We start from the raw sequence: 14,607 nt of genomic DNA on the forward strand, positions 1-14,607 counted from the left end.
ATCTGGTGGTGCGATAGGGTTGGAGTAGATTCTGGAGGGATAGGACATTTAGTGGATGGTTTACTAGTTTGTGGGCAAGTAGGAGTTGATACCATTGAAGGAGGTGAGGGAGTTCAAGCCAGCCCAGTTCAGCAAGTGAGAGACAGTGGTGACTACGGTAGGATGCCCCTGTGGCGAATTTGGTGATTTTGTTGTAGCATGTCTCTAGCTTGTTTAGATCGCATTGCCTTAGGTTGGTATATATTGAAGAGGCATAAAGTAGGGTGGAGATAAGGTGGGAATTTGCTATTGAAATCTTTGCTGCTTTGGTGAGAAGTTGCTTATTTCTGTATAAAGCTCCAAGTTTTTTTGTGGACTTTTTTTATGGTCATGGATATGTGAATGTCAAATTTTTGTTTATTGTCTATTTCCACTCCTAGCAATTTGGTGTGTTCAGTTGGTATATAGTGGTGTTGTCTTTTGCTGTGATGTTAAAGTGAGAGTTTTTTTGAGTATGTTTGGTGGGTTGGAAGATGAATAGTTTAGTTTTGTTTGGGTTGAGTATTAATTGGGCATTGGATAACCAAGTTTCAACAGAGGAAAAGGCTTCCTGTGTGACTTTTTGCAGTTTGGGTAGGGACTGGGCTGAGCAGATGATGGTTGAGTCATCTGGGTATTGTATGAGTGTGCCATGTTTGGTGGCAGAGGCTAGGTTATTGGTAAAAACATAAAAGAGTAAGGGTCCAAGGATGGATCCTTGGGGTGGTGTAAAGCCACATCACTGTTAGCTAGGCTTATAAATGCCCCCGGGCAGATAGCCTAGTACACTACTATGAAACTATGAAACTAAACCCCTATGGAGACAGGTAGTTGGGGAGATATGTCATTCTGCCATACAACAGATTGTTGACAGTCAGACAGGTAACTCTGAAACCAGCTGGTGACTGATTGAGAGAAGGATAGTTTATTGAGGACAGAGATGAGTTGTTTGTTTGGGACCATGTCAAATTCTTTAGATAGGTCTAGGAAAGTAGCAGAGGAGAGATAGCCATTGTTTTTATGCTGAAGGATAGTGTTAATAAAGGAGAGTAATGCAGTGGTGGTGCTATGGTTTGGTCAGAAACCATGCTGAGTACTGGAAAGGTGGTTATTAGTAAGGAGGTAGTCTGAGACCTGAGAGTGTATGCATCTCTCTAGTATTTTGGAGAGTGGAGAGAATAACTATGGGGCGGTAACTGGTTAGTTCTGTGGAAGGGCCGCCTTTGTGGAGGGGAATTATATGTGATACTTTCCACAGTGTGGGAACGTAACATTCTGACAGAGATCGGTTAATCAAGATGGATACTGGGTAGGCCAGAGCATCAGCTGTGATTTGTAGGTATTCACTTGGGATGTTGTCTGCTGCTAATTTGGTGGGCTTAAGTTTAGTTAAGAGTTTTTTTATGTTGGTGGTAGGTACAAGAGAAAAAGAGAAGGCAGTGTGGAGATTACTAGTTAAAGGTGTGGGTTGGAGGGGAGGGGGGTTGTGTTGTTTAGGGTTCAGGCACCTAGGCAGTGAGACATTTCCCTGTGGTACATTTGACTGGCGACACATGGCAGAAGTGACAGTCAGCTGCAGAGAAATATGGCTGTTTGCATATTCCCTGTAGGCAAAGAGAAGCACATCCTGCCATGCTCACAGCTTTAATAACCAAATGCATGGAGCCAGAAGAAGTAATGAGTGTTGTGCTCAGTGTAGAGTACATACTTATGTAACTACAACATGTAGAAGTGTGCTACAGCATGGAGGATATCCTACAAGCTACTGTAGTCACATTTATGCTCCAGTATGCATTTTAGGCAATGTTCCCTAGACAATGTAAAGGGGGTAATGGTTCACACACACACCGATTATAAAGGTACTGCACATTGTGCACTGCATTTGTACTGCCACTCACATGCCCTCAGCACAGCCTGCTGCTGATGCCTGCCATATTGCCTGCTGTCTCTGGTTCCCTTGGGGACCAGGGACATTATTTTTCCCCTGTGACTTTGGTTCTTGAAGTTGTGGGCATGGCAACACATTCTTCTCTTTGCCCACAGGGAGTTTGCAAACAGCCATATTTCTCTGCAGCTGACTGTTACTTCTGCCATGTGTCCCCAGTCAAATGTACCACAGGGAAATGTCTTGCTGCCTAGGTACCTGAACCCATTGTTTAACTAGTGATAGTATGCTTTGTGTGAAGTGTGTGTTGAATGAGGTAGCAATATTTTCGAAGGAGTGAGGGATGTTAAGAGGAGGGGTACTGACTTTACCTGGGTGGAGGATGGAGTTTATGGAGGACGAGAATTGTTTGGGGCTGTGTTGGCAGGAGTCTAGGGAAGACTAGTAGTATTGGAATTTGTCCTGTTTTATTAGCTTTTTGACTCTATTGCGTAGTTCTAGGAATTTCTGTCTAGTTGAGGGGGTTTTGGTTTTGCGCCAGTGCTCCCAGGCTTTATCCCTGTTTTTTATTTCTGACTTGGTTTTCTGTAGCCATGGGGAGGGTTATGCTTTGGTTCTGGAAAGTCTTATGTGGGCATGGTAATTAAGGATGCTCAGGAAGGTAGTATTAAAAAATTCAACAGCGTCATCAAGACTGAGGTACTTTAGAGGATGCCAGTTGCATTCTTTGAGGGATGAGATGAATGTGAGTGGGTTAAAGTTTAGTTTTTTTATGTATTTGATGGTAGATGACAGGTTTAGATTGGTATAGGTATTTTTTGAGTAGGAATGTTGAGGAGTGATCACTGAGGCTATCTGATAAGCAGGCTGTTATATATGACTGAGGGCTCTTACTGACTAGTATCCAATCCAGGGTAGTGTGCTTGCTGGAGTTTTTATTTGTCCTGGTTGGCGACTGGACTAGTTGGGTGAAGTCATGAAGGTTTAAATGATGGGTTGGATGGTTGCCAGAACAGGATTGCCAGTCAATATTGAAATCACCTAAAATTATAGTTTCTTGGGGGAGATGGTGGGTAGACCAGCTGAGGAGGTTTTCTAGTGGAGGGATGTTTTGGCCAGGTGGGAAGTAGCATCCAATTATGTTGATGGTTTTATATTGGTTTATTTTAAGGTTGGTATATATTATTTCTTCATTGCCTATTTGTGGAGCTGATGATTTTAAGATCTGGATGTTTAGATGCTGTTTAAATATTATAGCTACACTGCCTCCTTTCTTGTTTAGCCGGTCTACTCTTAGTATGCCGTAACCGGTAGGGAGTATTTGCTCACTGGTAATGTGAGGTTTTAGCCAGGTTTCTGTCAGGATGACTATATCTGGGGAGTACAAGTCTATGGTGGCATATAATGAGATGGAAATGAGAAATTTTGAAAAGCAGCATATGCTAATGTGGTGTTCTTGCAATTCATAGTCTGGTATCTACATGTTTATACACTTCCTTTGTTAAATGGGGTGCTTTACTGTTTGATAGCTGATTTGCAGTCCATAAACATGCCCCAGCCATCCTTTCAGTAGTTTGCCCAAGTATGTACAAGCACCAAAATGAAGCATTTCCTAACTGGATCCCTTCATTATTATATCTAAGTAAACACAAGCACAAAATGAAAACACCTTATCCACAGATCCTTTTAGCAATATGTCCAAGTATGTACAAGCACCAGTGTGATACATTTTTCCATTGATCCCTTTAGCAAAAAGTCCTAGCATGTACAAGCACCAAAATGAAATACTTTCCCCATCGATCCCTTCAGCAGTATGTCCAAGTATGCACAAGCATCAAAATAAATCTACCCACATTTGCCCAAGCATGTCCCTGACATCAAAATTAAAGATTTCCCCCAACTACTCCTTCAGTGGTCTGTCCATATATGCACAAGCATGTCCCTGACATCACAATGAAACATTTTCTTGAACGACCCCTTTAGTTGTCTGCCTATGTATGCACAGTCACGTTCTTGACACCAAATGAAACATTTTCCACAATGACCCCTTCAGTAGTGTGCCCATGTATGCATAGGCATGTCCCTGACACCAAATTAAACCTTTTCCCTTCCCCTTATGTCTCTATTTTTCTGTCAAGTTGCTGCTGACTGGCCATTTACTTGTTTGGTATGCAAATGAACTCAATATGGATTCATCTCCATGAATCCTACTGATACAGAAACATGTAACACCCCTTATCTGTGTATTAGATGCCCTGTCACTTATGGCTTACACATATTACACTTTTGTAATAGGGAGGCATGTTTATAAAAAGGTTCAGTATTTACATATTCATCCTGAAAGTCCATGATTTGCATATTCACATAGTGCCACTCTTCTTGGATTACTGAAGCGATAATCCCAGACTATGAATATTGGCCCATATATCTTCAAAACATATCTCTTTGGGGGGATGTGGCCAAGGATGAGCACAGGATAGCAGCAGATTTTTTTAGCTCCACCAAGATAATATCATAAACGGAAATTTATCATAAAAACTCATCCAATGGAATATATGTTTCCCTAAAATAATTTGGAATATCATTTTCTACAATAATATCCATAAAAGAAAGAAATCTTGACTGATTTTCCTGTCAGAAATCTTCTTGTAAATTTCTAACTCATCTCAACTCCTCAGAATGAGCTTCAGTAAAGCTAACAACAAGGATTCTACCCCTAAGAAAGAACTTCAGGCATTACTACTAAATATGCAGGAACTAACAACTAAAATAGACAGAACTGATTGTAAAATAATAGCTTCAAAGAAAAAACTACCAAACAAATGGATATATTACATGAAGACTTACAACAGCAAAAATACCCACAGATTTCAGGTATAGAGGATGCTCTCAATGAGATGGATGGTAGAATTAAATAAGGGGAAATGAACATTGAATTTCTACTCAAACAAAACACTCATCTCCAGTCTAAATTGGATGATTTGGAAAACAGATCTCGATGTTTTGGGCTGCCAGAAGGCATAGAAGGTAATAATATTATAACTTTTTTAAACATATGGCTACCAAAAACTCTAGATTTATCTGAGGCATTTTCTTTCAGTATAGAAAGAGCCCATAGATCTTTATCATCCTCTGCCACTAACAAGAACATTCCTAGGTCAGTTATAGTAACATTTCTATCTTCATTTGATAAAGAGATGGTGTTAAAATCAACATGGGCAAAAGCATCTATACAAGTCAATAATCCAGTAGTGTGCTTTGATAATGATTATTCCACTCTGGTGATATCTAAAAGGAAAACCTTCTTGCCATTGATAAGAGAACTAAAAAAAGCACAACTGAAAACTCATCTTTTATTCCCTGCCAGACTAAAAATCTTCTTACCTGATGGTCCTAAAATGTTTGAGGATTTAGACACTGCCTTGGCTTATATTAAAAAACATAAAATATTGGACAAGATAGAAGAAATGGAATGGGCTAGTCCTTCATTAAAAAGACTAGTATCTGGCACAACTTGGAAGTCAACAGATAAACAAAAGAGACTAAAAAATAAATGACTTGCTTTACAGTATTCTGATTATTTTGTGTAAACTTCCTTATTCCCTCAAGTAATCCATAAATGGTTTGCTATCATAAAATCAACGTTCACATACCTCCCAGTCCTCCGATCGTCAGTCATAATGTCGAAAAGGGAAAAATCTGCATCTAAAAAAGATCGGATCCATAAATCCGCCGAGGACCTTATTTCGAACTACCGAATGGCACACAAATTAATGCGACGTCCACTGATGATGAAAATGAATATGCAACGAAGATCTGCTAGTCGCAGTAAATAAAACGGAGAAAAAGGGCAGAACTACAAGATGACACGATTAAAGAGCAACCGGTCATGAAGACTTTCATTTAAATAGATTACATTGCACAACAGGTGGATTTATTTCTGTAAACCGTATGCATAACCTGAAGAACTAAGGAGATTACTTTCTGAGTGTGGAAGGGTGAGTAAAACTGATATGTGAGTAGGTAGTTTAAATGTGTAATGTAAATAACAGTATATTAACAAAAGTTATAACATATAATGTTTGTACAGCTCATTATGAGCAGTATTATGTGAATACATATTGCTGTAAGTATTAATTGTTCATTGAACCATGACATCTAAAAGGAGTAATATATTAGATTTCACTAAAATGGAAAAGCATCTTGCTGTAATGGTTTTATTAACAAAAGTTATAACATATAATGTTTGTACAGCTCATTATGAGCAGTATTATGTGAATATATATTGCTGTAAGTATTAATTGTTCATTGAACCGTGACATCTAAAAGGAGTAATATATTAGATTTCACTAAAATGGAAAAGCATCTTGCTGTAATGGTTTTACAAAGTCTGCATATGTTTTCCAAATTGTATGAGTTGTTGTGTATTGTAGTCAGTATTTGACATTGGCAGTAGATACATGAGCATATAGTCAATGTGTGCTGTGACAGCTGTTTGCATAGTCATGTTTAAGGTTAATTGCATAGTAGTAGGACAAGTCCTTTGGGCTATAAGCATTATTCCCTTTGTTGAATGAAGCAGTGATAGAGCTGACAGTGATTGTTATTACGTTGTGAAATGCACAACAGAAAAGAATACTGCATGATGTTGTGTACCTGTGCAGGTATAAATTATAGCTGTATACTGTTCTATGTAGTGATTACCAGCAGGCTTTAGTTGGTAGGAAATGTCTATCAGCTTAGGTGTCTATCTGTATAGCTGTATAGATAGTATTTGGAAAGGGTATATGTGTAGTCAGTGCATTTTAAAAATGTTTGTCCATTAGGAGATGTCTTCCATTGGCAATGCAATCCCTTTGTCATGGGTTGTATTCGTGTGACTTGTGATATATACAAGTGATACAGGCCTGTATTACATAGCAGTAATACCATTCATTGTTAGTAATCAAGTTACTGTTGTTTATTTGTAGGTGAGCTCAGGTACAATGTCAGACCAACCAACCGTGAGTTATCCTGGTGTTATTGGCTCATTGTATGGCACTGTGAAATCACAGAAAGGTTGCCCAATTCTTTGTATTGATGGTTATCAATACTACCTTGAAAAGAGTAACCCTGAGAAGAATTACTGGTGTTGCATTCAGAAGGCAAGGCAGAGGTGTAAGGGCCATTGTATAACTGAGAAGTGTGCTGGTGAGGAGAGGCTACTGAAAAGCATTGGCCATTTTCACGCACCAGATGTGGTCAGGGTAGAGCAGACTAGGGTACGTGAAGCCATTAAAAGGTGTGCTGAACAGACTCTTGAGGATCCATGCAGGATTGTGTCTGAGGTCCTGACAACCACGTCCACTGACGTTGTGACCACCATGACTAATACTGATGCGCTGAAGCAGAGTGTGTGTAGGGTAAGGCGTAGGAACAGCACGAATCCCAGAGTAGACTTAGCAAGTCTGAAAGATTTAAGCCCGGAGATGATACCATTGAAGCAGGGACACTTCATCATTAAACACAGTGCACTCCGCAGCCATACCTATGATGCTGTGCTTCTCACTACAGAGGGTAATCTAGGCCTGCTCTGCAGTTCTGAGTACATTCTTGTTGATGGGACATTTCTCATTAGCACCAGGGAGTGTAAACAGGTATACTCTGTTCACTGCAGCTTGGATGGTTCCAGCAACAGCAAGATAGTACCTGTAGTGTATGCCATCCTACCATCCAAATGCGAGGAGTGCTATGATCAGTTCTGGGCAACCATGATGGCATTATGTGGGGACTTTCATCTGAATTTCCAGCCAAGGATGGTACTCAGTGACTTTGAGAAGGGGGCAGTGAACAGCATAATTAAGCATCTACCTAACAGTATGGCAAAGGGATGTTGGTTTCATTTGTGTCAAATTATATAGAGGCAGATCCAGAAGCTTAACCTGATGCAGGTATATGGCACAGATACTCAATTTGCACTGTTATGTAAACAAATACCTTCACTTGCTTTCATACGCATGGAACATATTATGGACACTTTCACTTCTATTGAGGAGGTGTTGGGGGAAAGGGGTGCTCCTCTATGTAAGTTCTTCAAAAATAACTACATTTTAGGGAGGCCAAGATGGTATGGCATGAGGGGTTCCACATCAGAGAGACAGCTGCCACTATTTGATGTCCCTTTTTGGAATTAAGCTGAAACATGTACCATGGGCTACCCTAGGAGCCAGAACACAGTAGAAGGATGGCACCATAGGCTGAGGTCTCTCTTGGTTAAAAAGGACCTGTACATCACAGATGTGCTGCATGCCATTTGTTTGGAGCAAAACCATTTGCCAGATGTTAAACAGAAGTTTCTGTGTTGTCTGCCAGCATCTCCGAAGAAACAAACAAAGAACATATGATACAATGCCGGCTGGCTAAACGGGATGAACTGACACCTTTAGGATTTGTACAATTAATGGCACACCATTGCTCATTCTGATATATATTGGGACGTGGACTTCTTATTATGTATTACAGAGCACTTTCACTTCATGGAAATCACTTTTTTAGCACTGGAAATGTGTTTGCTGTGGAATTAATATGCACATACACAAGGAAACTGTCATTTAAACCAGGAAACTGTCATTTAAACCAGGATCACATATTGTCGGTGTTTTACCGCAAATTGGACTCAAATGTCGTGATTCGACATTTTCAACATTTCCCTCTGCTTTACAACCTTACTGTAAAATGGATTTTTACATTTTCAGTGTTAAAACTCAAAAATGAATACAGTTTTTTTTTTAAATATTCGATTTTATGATAGTAAACCTCCACAAATAACATAAGATCACCACAAAGCTTCTCAAATTCTCAAAATATGCAACTTGTTTTACTAATAATTTCTCTCACTAAGGAACAAGTAATCTGATACACATTATATTTGTTGGTTAGTAATATGTTATATTCATTTAATCTTACCAAAAATATTTTCTTTTTTTCTTCTTTAATCTATTCAAAAATATTGCTATTTTTAGTACTGTTTAGTTATGGAAAACCAAATGTAAGTCACACAAAACCAGGAAGAGACTCCAAGACCGTCAAATGAAGACAAAAGGTTTTTGACTTGATAAAAATATTATATTACCCAAAGCTAAAAGCTTGTCTTGCTGTTTCTCACTTTTTTAACCTTTGGATTTTTATCATTTTATCTAAATATAAAGAAACTTTTTTTTTTTATTATTGTGTTTTTGTTTCTTGGTCTTGGAGTCTCTTACTGTTTAGTTATAACTGCTTAGCATCATAAAATTGAGACAGTCTAAACTCTTTACAACAACTAACGTGCTATGATGCATAAGCATCTGATTAAACAAAATAATTATAAATTCAGTATTTTATGCCTAGATAGAATAATAGCTGAATGATTTATATATATATATATATACGCTATTTTATACCTTGATATAGTAGTAGATGAATGATATAGTATATGTATTTTGTTTTGGGAAGCAGTTATATTCTTACAGCTTTGATATGTGCTTCTGACATTGTGTAGCTTAGAGAATGATATGGGATTCATATGTGTTGTAAATAGACATATAATGGTTCCCTATGGCCTGATATTATTGAGGCTTTGATTCCTAAGGCTTGTGGAATACCTTGAGCTGTCTCCACACTACACAGAGCCTTATTACATTAAAAATGTGTTGTTTTTACTTACTTTCATCAAATTTCCTGCTGAAATCTCTCAGGAGACAAATTCAGACACTGGCAACCTCGAGAATAGTGCTCACGTAGAAAGCAGCCATCATGAACTTTGACCTCTGATGTCACTCATCTATGATGTAAATCTGCAAAGTAAACCAGTTCCAGTAAGCAAAACAGTCACAAACATGGAAATATGATGAAAACGGACTTTTTAACACAAAATGTGAGTTTTAATCAATATAATAGCATTTTATTGATATAATTTGTGTTTAGTAAGGCTACAGCACATATTAAAGTATTGTTTTATTATTTAAACCACATGCTGAAATTTAGAAATGTGTAAAAGCTGAAGTCAGAAATACATTAGTTAGGATGTTCTTAAAGGTGCTTTACTCAAATGTAGGACTGCAGTTGCTGTTTCAATGCACATACTAGATTATGCTTTTGCTTTCTAGCACTGTTAGATAATCTTATATATTGAACTTTTTAATTCAGAAGTAGAGATATTTGATATATTCTTAAGCTAGTATGCAGTATATAGATCATATGAAGCTTTTGCATACTATTTTCTGCATAATGTCATGCCTTCCCTTTGATTAATACAATGTTTTTACTATTCTGCCTTTGTTTGATAATTAATTCTCTCATCTTAGTTCTATGAACAAGCAAATAATAAATTTATGTATCTTTCTATAGCTGCATATGTTTATATCAGTAAGATTACTATTATCATAACAAATGTAATGAATAATTCGATCTGAGTAATATATTATGTCACAGAAGCATTAGTAAACAGATATTTCTAAGCTCAGGGCAGTTAAATATACACAAAGCACCTACATTTTTTACTCCCCTTCCTAGTTGTGTTGCAGTTATTACTAGGTTGTTAAATAAAAGAGTTATATATAAAGATGCTCTTTTATCTTGTTAAAAAGGTTTAATTGTGCTTATTAGTTGGTTAAATTGGTTATGCTCATACACATGACTTGATTTATTTACATTCTTAAGAAAAGGATCTCCTGTTATATTCCAATCCCTTTAAAATGTTTCAAAATGTGTAATTTACTTTGTAATGTTTATATTGTTAACAAGCTCTTCTAGATATAAATACATAACCTTTACAGTATTTGGAATATCTAAGTTGAATTTTTACGATCTATATAAACTATATTAGTTAAAATCTCTATTTCAAATACCTATATATGTTTATACAAACAAGCCAATGAAAAGTTTCAATGATTTATCATTCTGATTTATACATTCTTCATGTTAGCTTAAACTATTCTTTCTAGTTCTAAAGGTATAATATCAAGAAGTCCTTAATGAAATCCTGACACATATTAAGAAATAAGTGTATAAACTGAATGAGTTATTTTACAATACATATTAAAACAAATGAGTTTAACTTTGGTTTTGAAAGTTTTAGTCTTTATAGACATTAGGTGGTAGCTAGAGTTCTGCTGTTATAGTTAGAGAGGTAACTCGAGTAGTTGAAACTACTTGAATTCGGAGTTTATAACTCCAGGCTGGGTATGAAGTTCAATCCTAACACTATTTTATTTGATTATTGTTATAGTATGATTACAGTTCTGACATCCACATCATATCTTACAATCACGTTTTCATTTCTAATAAAAATTAAAGACCCACATGTCCATACAGAAACTTCACAAGTCAAAGCCTTGATTAATTTAACATCTATAGGAGGGAATAGATTACTAATCCATATAAAAAATGATAAACTAAAGATATTTTACTTTACGCTATACATGTCAAATGGTAACCTTAAGAGGGATCTCTCTAAATATTAATGGGTTAAACAACCCATGTAAGAGGAGAAGTTTATTCAGATATCTTAACTTGCATAGATCTAACCTAATATTTCTTCAAGAAGCTCATCTCCTTAAAAAAGACATAGATAAGCTAGAAACCAACAAGTACATAACTTTAGTCAGCTTGGAACATACACTGAAAAAAAGAGGGGTAGCTATCCTGCAGAACAAATCTATACCCATTCCCAAAATTATTAGGACATACAAAGATGACAAGGGAATGTTCTGCATGGTTACAGTACAGATCAATAGAAGATTTTTACATTTATCAATGTATATTGGATACCAAGCATAGGTATTAGCACAGTGAAACAACATTTCAATCAAATAGTACTCCACGCTAAAGGAGACATCATATTAGCAGGTCATTTCCATTGTACTCTACATGATAATGATACTACTACCTTGGGAAGAGGAAAATTATAGCTAGCACAAAACATCTAAAAGACTTTATTAACATATAATTTGAATGACATTAATAACCAAGCTGATCCTAAGTCACTACCATATACATTTTTTTTTTCAAATAGACACAAGTCTTACTCTGGAATAGATAGAGTTCTGATCTCTAACCAACTTGTAAAAGATTCATCTAAATCTATGGCCATTTCCTGCCCAATATCGGGCCATAATTCAATCACTTTTGAACTTACTGTAAATGTAATACATAATATTCAGATTAGAAGAATTCCAGCCTACCTAACTCAACTAAAGACTAATTACATCAGCAGGAAACAACTCTTCTATACAGTCATTATTTAACACAATGGTAGACTTTAAGAAAATCTCAGGTCTGATATTTAACAAAGAAAATACAAAGATTTTGCCAATACACTCAGGGAAACATATTCTTAAAAAAGCTTATCATAAATATATACCTAATTCAGATCATATAATGTATCTAGGAATTATATTAGCAAGAGATATTAAATCTATCATTCAACATAACTACAGTAAATGTCTTGAAAACATGCAAACTCTGTTTAAAAGTTGGAATAATATTCTTTTTTTTCCATGGAGGAAAGACATATACTTATAAAAATGATTATATTTCTGAAGATACTATATATATAATACAATCAATATTACTCACACCTACTAAGATAATCATTAAAAAAATTAAACTCACTAATGATGAAATTATTCTGGGCATCTCATAGACCTAGAGTGGCATTAAAAACACACATCAATAATTGGTCCCAAGGAGGTATAGCCTTTCCTGAATTTGATTTATACTCTGTCTCCTCTATTATCAAAACTATATCTCTACTAATTGATAATTCATATGTCAAGAAACAGAAAAAATATTGGGAATTAATTGGTATGGGACTAACCAATATACCACTAACACACAAACATATTATTATAACTAATCCCATATTATGGATACTCAAAGAATTTTGTACTGTTCCTATAACACCGAGACACACATCAAATTATCCAATAAATATTATTATTACTTTCCGTAACTTTATATATAAACATCCCAAATATAAGGAATGGATCTTCATTTTATTTCCCATAACATATACAGAAGGTAAACTCTTATCATCTAACCCTGATAAAACTTTACTATTCAGGCAGAATAAATTAATGTACTGGCATCAGATGCTGCAGGATAATAAAGTTAAGAACCTAGATTTTTTTTAATTCAAGAATTTGATTTGGATGAAACTTGTTGGTTAGAGATTCAGGCTTTCAGACAATATCGCTCTAATAAACTAGCTTTAATATCACCGATAACTAAAGAATCTGTCCCAATACTGATAGATTACATGATACTAAACTTACAACAGAAGGTTTCAGATAAAGGCAAACTCTCTCACATACACAAAATTATTAGAGATGAAACCTTCATCTGTTCAGAAAATTACTGGAATTATTTCAACTCCATTAATATAGAACCACCAAAACAACAAGATAAGAATCATATACTGGAATCAGCTTCTAAAACAACTTCCTCAATTAAATGGAAACTTTATACCTGGAAATTCTTACACAGGTCCTTCAATACTACTCTAATAATAAGCAAAATTAATAAAAAAGATAATATAACTAAGAAATGTACTTCAGAGATAAATGCTAACTGGCCACATATGTTCCATGATTGTATAAAGCTGAAGGAATATTGGACATCAATTAGTAATTTTCTACAGGCACTTTTTACAGATAATTTTACAATATCTAAATCACTAATCCTCTTCAATACCCCCATATGCAAACATGTTAAAAACGTTAAACTTCCCTTATTATGGTAAATTCTAGCAGTGGCTAGGAAGATTATAACTAGAAATTGGATCTCAGATACCCCTCCTTCTTTTAATGAGTTTAAAAATGTTTTGATTGAGGTATGTCAAATGGAACTAATGACCATTAAATCAAGAACTTCTAGAAAAACAACCATCTATAATATGTGGGATACTCTACAAAGTTTGTTAAAAAAAGACTTAGAACCTTTGTAATGTGTTATAGTGGGTCTATATTTTATCATCGAATGCTTAAAAAAGCGAACGATGAATAATGGACTCCACGCCTCCCTACTTATATATACCAACTCTGAGATTGCACTACAGTGCCGAAAATGGCAAAGTAACGGAAGCGGCCAAGCAAATTCTTTCCCTGGGAAAGAATTTGCTTAAAAGTTGCTTTGCTATTTTGCCTTTTCATTGTTTTAAGTTCGGCCAAGACGCATTTGATAGAATGCGTCTTTGGTCATCTAATATGTACCCATTATAGTTATGTTAGATAATGTAATTAAATTGTGGATGTCTTTGTAAATACTTTAGTTGTTTTATGAATGTTAAAATTCCTTACCTGTTAACTGCTTGTATGAATTACTATGTTTTACTGATTATATGTTAAAATCAATAAACATGTTTAAAAAAAAAACATATCTCTTTCTAGTCAATCTAATTATTTGACCTTGATGTAAACAAATAACAAAACTGTACAATAATTAGAACATATTCTCTTGAAAAACATTTAGGTTCATAGGCTCATAGGTTCATAGGTAGGTACTAGGCTATCGGCCCTGGGGCCTATATAAGCCTAGCCAAAAAGGTTCCCAGGCTTTCGCCACCTAAGAAAAAAACAAAAATTAAAAATAACAAAACTTAGTTTGGTATAATTCTTTCTATTTGCAAAGTGATGTTTTATTATTTTATTTATTTGTTAACAGGCTTATGTTTTTAATAACTAGGA

Source organism: Protopterus annectens, chromosome 15.part0 (genome assembly GCF_019279795.1).
Source record: "Protopterus annectens isolate FY-2018-M chromosome 15.part0, PAN1.0, whole genome shotgun sequence".
Classification (NCBI taxonomy): domain Eukaryota; kingdom Metazoa; phylum Chordata; order Ceratodontiformes; family Protopteridae; genus Protopterus; species Protopterus annectens.